The sequence below is a fragment of the Schistocerca nitens genome, chromosome 7 (assembly GCF_023898315.1).
Source record: "Schistocerca nitens isolate TAMUIC-IGC-003100 chromosome 7, iqSchNite1.1, whole genome shotgun sequence".
Classification (NCBI taxonomy): Eukaryota; Metazoa; Arthropoda; class Insecta; order Orthoptera; family Acrididae; genus Schistocerca; species Schistocerca nitens.
The window spans coordinates 322,060,666-322,075,701 of record NC_064620.1 but is presented as its reverse complement, the minus strand read 5'-3'; the positions used below and the strand labels follow the sequence as shown (position 1 = coordinate 322,075,701).

General features: G+C 44.8%; 1 non-coding gene across 1 annotated transcript; it reads right to left on the bottom strand.

Moving 5' to 3' along the window:
* Positions 1-14,704: 14,704 nt before the first annotated feature.
* Positions 14,705-14,779, bottom strand: Trnas-cga (transfer RNA serine (anticodon CGA)). The gene has a single exon. It is a non-coding gene; the product is annotated as a tRNA-Ser (tRNA).
* Positions 14,780-15,036: the final 257 nt, after the last annotated feature.

Genomic DNA, 15,036 nt, shown 5'->3' with positions numbered 1-15,036 from the left:
GCAGGACCGGTACCTATCTGCCGTTCGATACGGCAGGGGTGCCCCCTCTCTACCCTCCTGTATGCCATTGCCCTTGAGCCCCTTATTGGTGGCTTGACGACCAAACTCTCTGGCCTCACCCTACGCCAACACACTTTTCGCTGTCGGGCTTATGCTGATGACCTCCTCCTCCTCATTCGCTCCGGCTCTGAGATTCGGGAAGTCCTCGAATTGATTACCCGTTATGGGGCTGCCGCTGGCAGTGCCATCAATGTCGCCAAATCTTCTGCAATGCACATTGGACGAGGCCTCCAGGTGGGTGAAGTGGCACCCCTGCCGCTTGTGCGGACTTTCCGGTACCTGGGCATTACCTTTACCCCCACGGTCACACGCACAGCGGCAACGAATTTCCGTCACCTGTTACATGTCATCCGCAACGACGCCCGCCAGAACCTCTTTGCCGCCAGGACACACTTCAACGGGTTGAGTTTATTAATCTTTATGTGGCATCAGAATTGGTTCACATCGCGCAAGTTCTCCCTCTGCCAACTGCAATTGGGCGCAACTTTCAGGCGGCTTTTGGCTATTATCTCACGGCTGGTTCAATGTTTAAAGTCCGTTATGAGACACTTACCCTGCCCTCACGGTATGGTGGCGTCGGGCTCGTCAATGTCCGTATGCGAGCTGCAGCCTTGTACATGAGTACCATGAGAAAACAGTGGATGGGCCAGGGTACATCTCTAACACGCAGCTTGCTTGAGGTCCTCCTACCTGCTTCCACCTCACCACCGGTGTCTGTCGGCCATATCGTGCCTTATTTGTCCCATATTTCGACCTTTTTCGTCTACAGTTACATACATACCAGTCTCCCAGATGCACGCCCACCTAGGACTAAGGATTTTTACAGCCTGTTGCTGCGCTGTGTTCCCCGGAATGTGATGGAGACCAAACATCCCTCCATCCAGTGGCCCATAGTGTGGACTACCGTCCACCAGCCCTTCCTCCCTAGGAACGTCCGGGCACTGTGGTATCACATTGTCAACAGGAAATTTGCCACGAAGCAGCGCCTGCACAACATTGGCTTGTCAGATTCCCCTCTTTGTCTCCTTTGCCAGCAACTGGACACTGATGAACACCGTCTGACATGCGCCTCATCGCAAGATGTATGGCGCTTCGTGCAGCAAATCATTGCCTGCTATCTCCGGGTGCCACCAGACACAATCGAACCTCGAATGTTTCTATACCCGGCGGACCGACATTTTCCCGCCGCCAAATGTCATGCTATTACGTGGGTCAAAAAAATGGTTCAAATGGCTCTGAGCACTATGGGACTCAACATCTTAGGTCATGTCCCCTAGAACTTAGAACTACTTAAACCTAACTAACCTAAGGACATCACACACACCCATGCCCGAGGCAGGATTCGAACCTGCGACCGTAGCAGTCCCGCGGTTCCGGACTGCAGCGCCAGAACCGCTAGACCACCGCGGCCGGCTATTACGTGGGTCAAAGGGTGGGTGGTCGCTTATCTCTTTCATGAGGGACCTAAATCCCGCCTCGACTTCTGGACCTATTTACGAACAGCCCATGCAGCTCTCGAAAACACGCCACGTTACCGAACATTATTTGCTAACTATCTTCGAGCGGTCTTTGTTAGACCTCCACTGAGTTGGGGGGTGCCTGGCTCAGAGGGCACCCACCCCTCCTCCCCCGGCGGTGTCTGAGTTTCAACCGCCTACGATCTATTCTACTTCTGACTTCCGCGGATGGGAGAGCGCGTCGCAGATTGAGCGGATTTTATTTCTTTTTGCTTTTCCTTTTTCCTTTTTTTTTCTTTAACCAGAATTTATATTTCTTTTCTCTTTCGCATATCTGTTCCCATAATTTCATGATATTAGTGAATCTTACAAAAACACATGCAAATAAACAACAACAAAAAGAGCGCTAATGCGCTAAAAAAAAAGTGGTCAGCGAGACGGATTAGCATCCTATGGGCCCGGGTTCGATTCCCGACTGGGTCGCAGATTTTCTCCGCTGAGGGATTGGGTGTTGTGTTGTCTTCATCATTATTTGATCCCCATCCGCCGCGCAGGTCGCCCAATGTGGCGTCGAATGTAATAAGACCTGCACCAAGGCGGCCGGCCCTTCCCCGCAAGGGGCCTCCCAGCCAATGACGCCAAACGCTCATTTCCATTTTTTTTTATTTTTACAAGCTAAGAGGGCAGAAGAAGGAACATTTCAGACAGGAAGTGATGATTATGGAGGACTTTATGTGTATTATACACGAAGGAAGAATTTTTTTTACGCTAACGTTTGGAACTTTGTATGATTTATGGCGCTAGTTGGAGAATGTTTACTTGACGTTACTTGAAATTCGACTAATTAATCACTATCTTCATTCCAGGTATTCACTTACTAACTTTACACCTCTCATTGTGAGAAAAAAAATGGGACTCACAATAACGTTTTGTAAATTAATTTATGAACCAATGAGGAGAATAGAGCTTGGGTGGATGCAGGTAGTATAAGTAATAGAGTTATTGAACTTCTTTGCTGACGGAGATGATTTTCTGTCTCGATTACAAAGCAGGGGCGATGTGTACTGCGAATTCACATTCAGTAATTAAATAAATGTATCACCACAGAACACTAAGCTAATGGAGAGTATAATGCTGCTTTTCACTGCTTGCAAGAGACGCTCCGTTTTTTTAATAATCAGCAGAAAACTGTTAGGAAAAGTAGTTTGTGCGACTTGTCGACAACCAGAGACCTCGACTTCTTAGAAAGAGATGTTTTCTGCAGAACTTTCCTGGGTACTATGTTCATTCGGAAACGACGATCAAGAGTTAGCACTCGCCTACGTCATGGAAGAGGCACATAGAGACGCCAGCAAGCTGGCGTGTTTTGAGGTAAGCAGCAGGATGGGCCGGTGCGGCGGTGATTTCATGCGGTGAGGCCGTGGCAGCGAAAGCCGGCGAGAGTACCTGCCTGGCGAGGGGGTCAAGGCCCGGGGTCACGGTGACGTCACGCGCGCCTTGTAATTGGACGAGGAATGCCGGCCGGCCGGCTGCAGCCATTGTCCTCGCCAGGCGCTCCGCTGTGGCTCCGTGGAGGAATCCAAGGATCTGGGCGTGGGGAGGGGTGGCAGTTAACGACAGATCATCTCAGTCATTATACCAGAGCGGGCATTAACTATACTGAGGGCTCAAAACATTATCATCACCCGCTTAAAGGTGTGTTGGTGCACCTCTTGAAGTCAATACAGCAGCAACCAATATGGATTCCACAAGTCATTGGTAGGTTTCCAGAGGTTATATCCACGCAGAGGTCAAAGAAATCCCGGATACTACGACTAGTGGGTTGTGGGTGCCGAATTGGCATCCTGAAGTGTCCCATAGGCTTCCCATGAGATTCAGACAGACGAATTTGGTGGCCAAGACAGCAACACGAGTTTACAATCGTGCTCCTGAAACCACTGTAGTACGATTCTGGCCTTGTGACACTGACAGTTACCTTGCCAAAGGATGGCACTGGCACTGGAGAATATTTCACGTACGACGGGATGCAAGCAGAGGAGTGTTTAGTCCTAGGCAGGCTAAGGAGCTGCCCATGGCGGCCGATTCTGAGTGGCAGCGTATGTTAAGGGTTCACTTATAACCTATTACTGTTTTCTGGAAACACATTTTTCGCAGCTCTCGAAAAGAGAACGCGAACGTAACTCAAAATGAAATAGATATGAATAACATAAACACGAAATAAAATATTTCTGGTGGTCCGTTACTTACTCTCCAGTATGCGTTACCTGTCTGGTCGCTGATTCCCGCCACGGGACGCTCCCAAGAGGTTTTCGTGGTGCCTCCCGTGGTCAGCCTCTGCTTCTACCCGCTCCTAATTCCGCACAAAACATTTCCTCTCGCTGCTTTTTTCACCTTCTGCTCATTGACATTTATTATATCGGAGTGGTGTGTTAATACCATCGATTGTGTGTCATCCCTTTTGAATTACATACTTAGAGGCAAATCGGCTCATTACCGCCAAAGTAAGTTAGATGTCATATTCACCTTCATGTTACAATGTATGAAACTCTTATGTAACGTGCGAAATTGACCTTCATTTATTCTGTCACCTTACATGTGTTAATACAACAAACTGAAGATTTCCTTACTTTGTATTTCTCCAAACATACGAAGACACATTACACATGATACAGCAACAAGCAGAGTCCAGCAATCATAATGTCAACAAGGATGAAGCTCATTGTACTGGACACAATTGATGGTGTCATTGTGGAGTGGCTCCAAGCGGAAGTGGGTCGTGTCACAGCTGCTGTTGTGGAGGTAGAGAGCACTCCACAGCCACTGGAGGTGTTGCTCAGTCGGCAGGCTCCACTGGGTCTGCCAGATCACATATAACAGCTATTGACATTGGACAGAAACTTACCATACCATTAAGTGATAGCATAGTATGAGGCAAGCCATTGCACTTCGCTTGGAGAGATATTTAGACTGCTATGTTTCGGAGGTAAAATGCTAGAGTCGACAGTGTCAAAGGTCTTGACTCCCCATTCGTATCTGCTCCTCTTAATTGGTCTCCTTAATGCCTGCATCCCCACCAGGTGGCATTCAGTGTGGCAGTGGACAGTGCTCATGTTACGGTTCATCAGTGGTCCTCTAGCCCTCCTCACCACAAGTAGTTTATCCATGTGGCACATGTACATATGCTACGTACCCAGAGCTATAAGGGACCCAATTGCTGCATGGCTCAGTTTCCTGGGGGAAATTAACAGCTAGTAGTTTCCAATTAAAAATAATAACATTATTTAGTGGTACACTTCGTGCAAACAGAGGGCACTTGTATGCACAGGAGGGGAAATGTGCTGGAGGGGTAACGCAATAGAGGGGGCAAGTTATTACAATGCAACGGAGGGGATGAAGTATTATTACGAGCAAACGATTTGGAGATGGCACAAGCATACATAGGGAAGTATAAACAGATTTATTTCACAAGCAGAGTCATGTGAAAAGTACAGTTTGGTGGTAATTACTAGCTTCGCTGTTTATAAGATGTTTAAAGATCTTTAGAATAATTACAGACACAAATGCACATTTCAAATAATACAGTCCATTGTTTGAGATAATACTATAGATCTCTTGCTGTCGGTATTTCGAGAATCAGTACACCTTGTCAGCTGATTCACTGTCATCTTCACTTCTGGAATCGGTGTTGCTTCCATGCCCATGACTTTCACTGTTCATGTCCATCACTTCCCACATTTAAGGTCATCTCCAGCCTTGGTCCAGTAAACTTCCACTTGAAATGTAATGCTCTTTAATTTTCTTTGCGCACTCACAGCGTTTCATAAAGCCTTCTTTTGTTATGGAAGCAATCTACCCATCTATAATTTTTAATAACGTATTTTTTATATTTTTTTCCTTAGCGTCAAGTTTTGTAGGACCAAACTGAGGAGCAAATCTCCAAAGTCATGGAACATGTCAGTACATGGAATTACAACATAAAAGTAATACCAGACAAAAATAAAATGTTTATGAACCCGAAAAAAGTCAGTCCATAAGACTAAGTAAACGCAGTCAAGAATACAACAAGAATCAGCTCACGTTTCACGAAACTCCTCGACAGAATAGAAGGAGTGACCCATTAAGAAACTCTTCAGTTTCAATTTGAAAGCGCATGGATTGCTGCTACGATTTTGAATTCGACTGGTAAATTATTGAAAATGGATGCAGCAATATACTGCACACCTTTCTACAGAAGAGTTAAGGAAGTCCGATCCAAATGCAGGTTTGATTTCTGCCGAGTATTAACTGAGTGAAAGCTGCTTCTTCTTGGGAATCAGCTAATATTGTTAACAAGAAATGATAGTAACGAATATACATACTGACATGCCAATGTCAAAATACCCAGACTCGTGAACAGGGGTTGACAAGAGGTTCGTGGACTTACAACACTTATTGCCCGCACCGCCCGTTTCTGAGCCAAAAATATCTTTTTATAATGGGAAGAGTTACCACAAAATATAATACCATACATCATAAGCGAATGGAAATAAGCAAAGTAGACTAATTTTCGTGACGAACGATCACTCACTTCAGATACCGTTCGAATGGTAAAAATGGCAGCATTACGTTTTTGAACAAGATCCTGAACATGGGCTTTCCACGACAGTTTACTATCTATCTGAACACCTAGAAATTTGAATTTTTACTTTCACTAATCATATGCCGATTCTGTGAAATTAAAACGTCAGGTTTTGTTGAATTGTGTGTTAGAAATAGTAAAAACTGAGTCTTACTGTATTTAGCGTTAGTTTATTTTGTACAAACCATGAACTTAGGTCATGAACTACACTGTTTGAAATCGAGCCAATGTTGCTCACAACGTCCTTTACTACCAAGCTAGTGTCATCAGCAAACAGCAATATTTTAGGTTTAGCTGTATTACTAGAGGGCATATCATTTATATAAATAAGGGACTGGAGTGGCACTAACGCCGGCCGAAGTGGCCGTGCGGTTAAAGGCGCTGCAGTCTGGAACCGCAAGACCGCTACGGTCGCAGGTTCGAATCCTGCCTCGGGCATGGATGTTTGTGATGTCCTTAGGTTAGTTAGGTTTAACTAGTTCTAAGTTCTAGGGGACTAATAACCTCAGCAGTTGAGTCCCATAGTGCTCAGAGCCATTTGAACCATTTTGAAGTGGCACTAACACTGATCCCTGTGGCACCCCCCCCCCCCCCCCCCCCCGCACTTGACTGTACCCCACTCAGACCCCACATCGCAGCCATTATCAACAGTGTGAATAATGACCTTTTGCTGTCTGTTGCTAAAGTAAGAGGTGAACCAATTGTGTGCTACTCCCCATATTCCATAATTGTCCAACTTCTGGAGCAATATTTCGTGATCATCACAGTCAAACGCCTTAGTTAAATCAAATAATATTGCCTATCGTTCGGAACCTTTTGTTTAACCCATCCGGTACCTCACAGAGAAAAGTGAATACAGCATTTTCAGTTGTTAAGTGACTTCTAATGCCGAACTATACATTTGATAGCAAATCGTGCGATATAAAATGATCAATTATCCTTACATACACAGCCTTTTCAATAACTTTAGCAAACACTGATAGCATAAAAATAGTTCTAAAATTGCCTACATTATCCCTTTCTCCCTTTTTATAAAGTGGCTTTACTACTGAGTACTTTAACCGTTCAGGAAACCGAAGGTTCATAAAAAATTCTTAGATAGCATAAGTCTGGGTAGTAAATTATATTTAATACTTCCCAATATGGTTAATAAATGACATTATTGGCTAGCATATTTTGACTAGCCGATAAATTTTTTTCTATTTGACGCTATTTCAGTTACTTGGGCGGCGATAAAACTAAATGAGATGATAAACACTAAATCACCGAGAGAAGAAAATCTCTGACATGCCAGAAATTGAACCCGGGATTCAAGGATATAGATGCAGCACGCTAACCACTTCTTTTTCTACCTGTTTCTTCGTCATTTTTGCCCTGAAGTTCTGTGTGGATGTCACGTGACGTCTCGTAAAGTTCAATGATGAGACATTTACTCAGATTTTTGTTACAGGTGGTGCCCGTCCCCTGGACGATCACGCTGAGCTACTGCGCTGGCGTCCACTAGACAACCAGCTGTGAACTTAATAATTTAATCTCGGGCACACTGCTCACATTTTAAATACGAAAACAGAGTTTCAGTCTGTCGAATGAAATCAAGGCAGTGTTTCACATTCCAGCTGTGGTCCACTTCGAGCAGTACGTCGTATTTACACATTAAATGGTAGTCTGTAAAATCGACGTGAGTCTCACTGGACAGAGAGATGGAGATGGACAGAGACAGAAGGAGAAAGGAGATTAGGATGTATATCCAATTTCCATAAATTTCAGAAACGTGTACTTCATCAGACTGAACCACAGGAACACTTGGTCAGGCCAGCTAGTGGTTAATAAATTGACACTGTGATGATGGCTTCAATACATTAGACTGAAATATAGTGTTGTTTAATAAACATTTAACTTGTGGATGCCCCTCACGTGCTGGCGGTGTTGGGACAGACGTGGACACGACGGCTCGAAAGCGCAGATGTGCGGATATCGCCAGCTCCAGTAAAGGCCCCCACACACATGGGACGAGTCCGTCGACCCATCCGAGGACCGCTCCTGCACGGACCCATTCGCCTGTGCTTGGGAGCGGGTCCTCAGTCCGATTCGCCGGCCGAAGTGGCCGTGCGGTTAAAGGCGCTGCAGTCTGTAACCGCAAGACCGCTACGGTCGCAGGTTCGAATCCTGCCTCGGGCATGGATGTTTGTGATGTCCTTAGGTTAGTTAGGTTTAACTAGTTCTAAGTTCTAACGGACTAATGACCTCAGCAGTTGAGTCCCATAGTGCTCAGAGCCATTTGAACCATTTTTCAGTCCGATTCGTGGTCTACGTTCGCCGGTTTGACCTGCGGACCTCTACCTGCTAGCCCCGGCCGCGATCTGCCAGCCCATAATCCTTCAGTGCAGGCAGTTAGGGTCCACCGAGCAGTCATCTGTGGCCACACAGTCGAATGTGTTGGCGAGTGTGTCGGCGCACCAGTGTGAATCGGCGCTTTTAGGCCTTCCGTCGTCTCGAAGGATGAGTATCCAAACTACCTGGTGAAACCCAGAAAGTGAGGAGGAAATTAAATAAAAAACTATTGGTTGAAAGAGTATGTGACGTTATGTCAATGATTAAAAAGTCGAATCTGATTTACTAAGAATTTTGCAAAATGAGCCCACTTAGGAGTACAGGTATAATATTGTACCCACTTTGGCGCAGAGGCATGTACTGGTTCGGCTAGGAAGGGTGTCATAAAGCCGCTTTATCTCCTTTTCAGACGAGCTGGCCCACAACTGCCAACGGCCTTGCAGCAGTGTTAATACCCGTTCCAATCAGATCACCGAAGTTAAGAGCTGTTGGGCTGGGCAAGTACTTGAATGGGTGACTGTCCGATATGCCGATTGCTGTTAGCAAGCGGGTTGCACTCAGCCCTTCTGAGGCAAACTGAAAAGCTACTCGATTGAGAAGGAGCGGCTTTGGTCTCGTAAACTGACATACGGCCGCGATTCATCCCTGAAAAAAAAAAAAATGAAACACCATTCATCAGCAGTTCTTGCTACCCGTTAACCTCATGACTCCAAACGCAGCCGTTTCTGTTGTGGTGCAGACGCGGCCCACGATTGGTACACGGTACATGGTAACACAGACTGTATCAGGGAGTCCATTGCTTGTTCTCGGATTGCAGACGCAGGCGTGAAATGGCTACAATGTGCTTGGTGTATAATACGGCGATACTGCCTTGTGGTTGTCACTGTGGTCGACCGGAACCTTGACGATTATCGGCTGTGGTGGCCGAGAGGTTCTAGGTGCTTCAGTCCGGAACCGCGTGACTGCTACGGTCGCAGGTTCGAATCCTGCCTCGGGCATGGATGTTTGTGATGTCCTTAGGTTAGTTAGGTTTAACTAGTTCTAAGTTCTAGGGGACTAATGACCTCAGCAGTTGAGTCCCATAGTGCTCAGAGCCATTTGAACCATTTTTCTAGGGGACTGATGACCTCAGATGCTAAGTCCCATAGTGCTCAGAGCCATTTTGAACCTTGACGATGAGTATGTCTGCCTCACGTTCCACGCAGTCCAGTATCGGTCTGTTGTCACATCCAAATGCCCCACTAACCTTCATATTGCACAAGTCGACCGGCCGACAAAATAAAGACCCACAATAAGGCGGCTTTCAAACTCTGTGAGGAGTTGATAACGCTGTCTCACACGAACACGCGGAATCTACGTGTTCCTTTACATTGATCGCTCAACATCAGACACTGTTCACGCTTCTTGTACACCCTACGACGCTTGGTAAGAAAACTAATCGCGAACAACAGTAATGCACTCTGCTGCCTGTTCTACTTGTCACAGAGAATTTAACCTGTAACCATTTACATGCCCGCAGATGGTGTATAAGTGCGCGGAGTTACATTGACATCCGACCTAGTCTTTCGGGTGTTTAACTTATTGTCTCAGGCAGTGTATTTATCTAAAGGTTAAGCGAACAGTAAATTGTTTTACCGTGAAATATTCTCGGGAACATTACGTGAACCTCTCTCGATCCAAAAGAAAGCTTAAAGGTAACCTCTGTTTGGTCAGATATATTATGCTACCATAATCGGTACTGATTTCACAGAGAGAACAACATACGATGTTGCAGTCGATGAAGGGAATGAAAGGAGCTGCTTTGAGACTGGCATCATTGACGTCAGTCATTTGACATCCACAGCTGTATTATGACCTGCCTCTGCACTGATCATCCATAAATATTGCTATTAAGCCAAGCACTGTTATGTTGCCGGGTGCTTCAGTTTATTTTCTTTTTTATTCTTTTTTGCATGGCGGTGCAACTGAAGATGACTAAACTAGAGAGGATATATAAAATGCATAATGGCAGCAACAACAAAAGTCATTCGAAAACGAAAATTTTGTTAACATTGAATATAAATTTAAGTCGTGGGGAGTGTATCCGAAGCTACCAGACTCGTTCAGTAAGTAAAGAACGTTTTGGCATAACTAAGAAGAAAAAAAAAGATACTTCAACACAAAACTTTATTTACGCATCTACAGTACCTTCCCTATCTGTCGTTGTCGCTACAACTGTAAAGGCCCTTATTGTAACATGGGGCCAGTTCTTCGGCTTCTATGTTGCACTGCTTTACCGCCAAAGATTTGAGCCAGGATGCCACTGCTTGTCTGAGATCTGTTTCCCATCCCAAAACTCCTTTAGTTTCTGGAATAAGTGAAAACCACTTGGTGCCAAGTCATTTCTGTAAGGAGGATGTCCAAAAATTTCCCACTTAAGACGCTGAAGTCTTTACTGTATTCGTGCCGATGCATGATGACACATAATGCCATGAATCAAAAACACCTTTGCCGTCGGCATTCCACGTCTGTTGTTTTGAATGGCGCGCCGTAGTCGTTCAAGAGTTTCACAACTGGCCTCTGCATTGACTGTTCCCGTTCTTGTCACGAACTCCTCATGGATCGAACAAATAAGACTACCTACTTCGCATTTGGCGGGATTTTCGATGGACACGGACATTTCCAAAGTCTGCTGAATAAATAGGAGTGACCGGTCGGCAGCAAAATTCCGCCAGCATTGAGAAGGGGGAGGAGCGAACGAGCACGCTTGTAATCCCGTTGGTGGGAGATCGGTTCCGGGCGGTATGCCCAGTCGTTCTTTACTTTCTAGACGACCCTCGTATTTCTGTGGGGCACAGTCTTGTATGGAAGTGAAATGTGAACACTGAACATTTCAAACGAGAAGAGAACCTTTTCAAATGTGCTACAAAGGAATGCTATTTGCTTGGGTAAAATGGATAATAAATGAGGAGGTACTGGCGGAATTGTGGAAAGAGAAATTTGTAGCACAACTTGACCAAAATAAACTATTGGTTGATATCGACCAGTATTATAGAAGAAGACCAAAACTTGAATACAATAACCATACTCATATCGATGTAGGATGCAGTACTTATGCAGAGATTTGTCCATAAATGAGATAAAATCATCGTATAAGTCTACGGCCATTATCACCATATACTTAGATCGCTCTTATCTTTTTTTTTTTTTACGTGCTTAGGCCACAGCTATCATCAGAACCTGTCAGATAAAGAGAATAAGTGAGAAGTAATATTCTATAACAATTTCAATGGTACATTGTGTAAAAACAGAATAAAAACATTCCACATTAAAAAAAAACTCCGTACTCTGCATCTCGTCAGTTACACGTGCACTTGTTCCATGGCTAGGGCTCTTCGGTGAGGCAGCCTATCTCAAAAAGAAAAGGAGAAAAAAAATACTCTGTGGCAGTTAGGTGGCGTTAAAGGCAATAGGACTTGTCAATGTTAAATAGAAACAAACAATGCGGTCATTTCATTAAATGAAGAAACAAAGAATTGAAATTGTCACGCTAAAATTCAAAATAACGTCCAAAAATTGAGTCTACAGCCATCACATAAAAAATAATCTATGTAAATAATGAATACAACTTATCACGTTAAAAATTCAAGTTAATATGCTATGTTAAGCATACAGTCATCCCATAAAAATGTATCTGTAAAAACTTAAAATGTAGAATTGTGTTTACAAAACAGTTGAAAATATACCTATAAGATTGTACACTGTCCAGTCATATTAATGTGATCAGCTGTCAAAAGCCTGAAAACTCACCTTTTGTAGTGTGGACCGCTGCGAGACGTGCAGGAAGAGAGCCAATGAGGTTCTGGTACGTACGAACATGAATGTGGAACCATGACGACTCTAGTGCCATTGCCAGCTGCGCTAGGTTTCTCGGGTGCACATCTACGAGGCGAGCAGCCCGATGGATGTGGTCCCCACACATTCTCGATTGGGTTTAGAGCCGGGAGTTGGTGACCAGTGATGCATGGTAAACTCATCCTGGTGCTCTTTGAACCAAGTGTGTACACAGTGGACTGTGTGACACTTGCAAAGTCTGCTGGTAGATGCCGTCGTGCCGGGGAAAAACAGACTGCATGTAGGGGTAGAGATGGTTCTCAAGGATAAATTTGTAATTGTGTTGATTCACTGACTTTTCCAGAAGGCCTCGGAAACACTGCCCAGCTCATAACGCTCCCTCCTCTGGCACGGGCACTTCCGACGTTTGTAGTAGGATGATTCCTTTCATACGTTTCACGCCGATGGAGCATAAAACATGATTAATCTGAAAAGACCACCTTTTGCCACTCAGTGGACTTCCTGTTTGGTCTGGCGTGCGATTTCCAGACATAGTCGCAGATGAGCAGCAGTTAGCGTGGGTGCGTGAACCTGCTGCGGAAGCCCATACGCAGTAACGTTCGTTGAACGTTGAGACGACACTGTTGGTAGCCCCTTGGTTCATTTTGGCCGTCAGTTGCTCAACAGTTGCAAGTTTATTCGCCCGTGCACATCGCAGCCGTTGTTCACCCCTGTCATCATGGCACATGGTGCATCGCAGTTGCCTCGACGCCGGTTTTGGATAGCGCCTTTTGTCTTGCACGGTATACTTTAACCACGGCGGCAAGCGACCAGTTTACAAACTTAGCCGTGTCGGAAATGCTTCCACCCTTGGCTCAATAACCAATGATCATGGCATTTTGGACGTCAGATAAATCGCTCCAGTTCCGCATTACAATAACGACTGCACTCTTTACCGCGTCGTCCCGACCCGCTTCATATATTCTCCATTGTTGGTGACGCCTCCTGTCATCTATGAGTGGTAATTGCACGTTGTCGTACATAGGCAGTGGTCACATTAATGTGACTGGACAGTGTATAATATAATATTATGCATGGCAGAGTTTAACGTAATTTTACCTCCACAACATGGCGTGACAAGCTACATTTCAAGCTGCTTTTTAGGTTCGTAAGTTCAGGACATAAGACATAATGTAAATAAAAAAAATGTAAACGCCGTGTGGCTAATGCCTGCCGTCGGGTAGACCGTTCGCCTGGTGCATGTTTTTCGAGTTGACGCCACTTCAGCGACTTGCGTGTCGATGGGGATGAAATGATGACGATAAGGACAATACAACACCCAATCCCTGAGCGAAGAAAATCTCCGACCCAGTCGGGAATCGAACCCGGGCCGTTAGGTATGACATTCTGTCACGCTGTCAATTTTTTATTTTATTTTTTATTTTTTAGCTTTTTTCTTTTTGTTTTTTTTTTTTTAATTTTTTCGCCTAGAACCGCTTTTTTCTACCAAATTTTTATTCTACCACTTTTTTTAATTTTTTTATTTAGCAACGCGTTAGTGTGCTTTTTTTTAAAAAAAGGAAAAGAAAAATAAAAATAAAAACGCGGTTCCCTCGCTTTATGGTCCAACAATGCGACCACTTTTTTTTTGGTAACAGGAAGGCAGGGTAAACAAACAATCTTTATTTGTACAATTGTGCTGTCCTAGGGGGAAAGTATCGAGACAACAAAAACAATTTGGAAACCATAAAATATAAAATCAACGTAAAGGCCGCCGTCTTTTTTTTTTCTTTTTTTGTGACATGAATAAAGTAAATGACAATCCTAGTCACGGGCGGGAGTGAAAATGAAGTTATCATCTGCATCACAATCACTGCAGCACACGGTGTCGCATCATAAATCTGTCAGCAAGCCATATAATCTTGACCATCTCTGCCAATGTGGGCGGCATGTATTTCTCCTGCGTCGACCATTCGAAGGACCAGTATCTGAGGCGGTTTCGGTGTTTTTTTTTTATTTTTTTTTTTCACGTGAACATAATCCCGTCAGAACTGGCGCCAACAGGTAGGGGCCAGTTTTCTTCTCAGTGTGCCATGTGCCAATTTAATTGAACCGCACAGTACTGTCTCTAGTCGTTCTGCTGCATGAGTCTTCTCAGTTCTGGGACACCCCAGCTGTCGGGCGGATTGTGAAAAACACTGCCTAAAAAATTGGAAAAGTAAGTCCTGTATTTCGTATGACTCCGTATGAGCTCGTGTTGTTCTTGTAAATATATCCAATAATCCATCACGGACTTAATATCGTACGAATACAAATATTTCGTCGCATGTCCAGCGATCCAATTGACCGCATACGTCTTTTGTTTGGGAAAAAAGGTCTTGTCCGGTAGAAAGAGTACAAAAAACTTCCTGGCAGATTAAAACTGTGTGCCCGACCGAGACTCGAACTCGGGACCTTTGCCTTTCGCGGGCAAGTGCTCTACCAACTGAGCTACCGAGGCACGCCTCACGCCCGGTACTCACAGCTTTACTTCTGCCAGTACCTCGTCTCCTACCTTCCAAACTTTACAGAAGCTCTCCTGCGAACCATGCAGAACTAGCACTCCTCTCATTCTGGAAACATCCCCCAGGCTGTGGCTAAGCCATGTCTCCGCAATATCCTTTCTTTCAGGAGTGCTAGTTCTGCATGGTTCGCAGGAGAGCTTCTGTAAAGTTTGGAAGGTAGGAGACGAGGTACTGGCAGAAGTAAAGCTGTAAG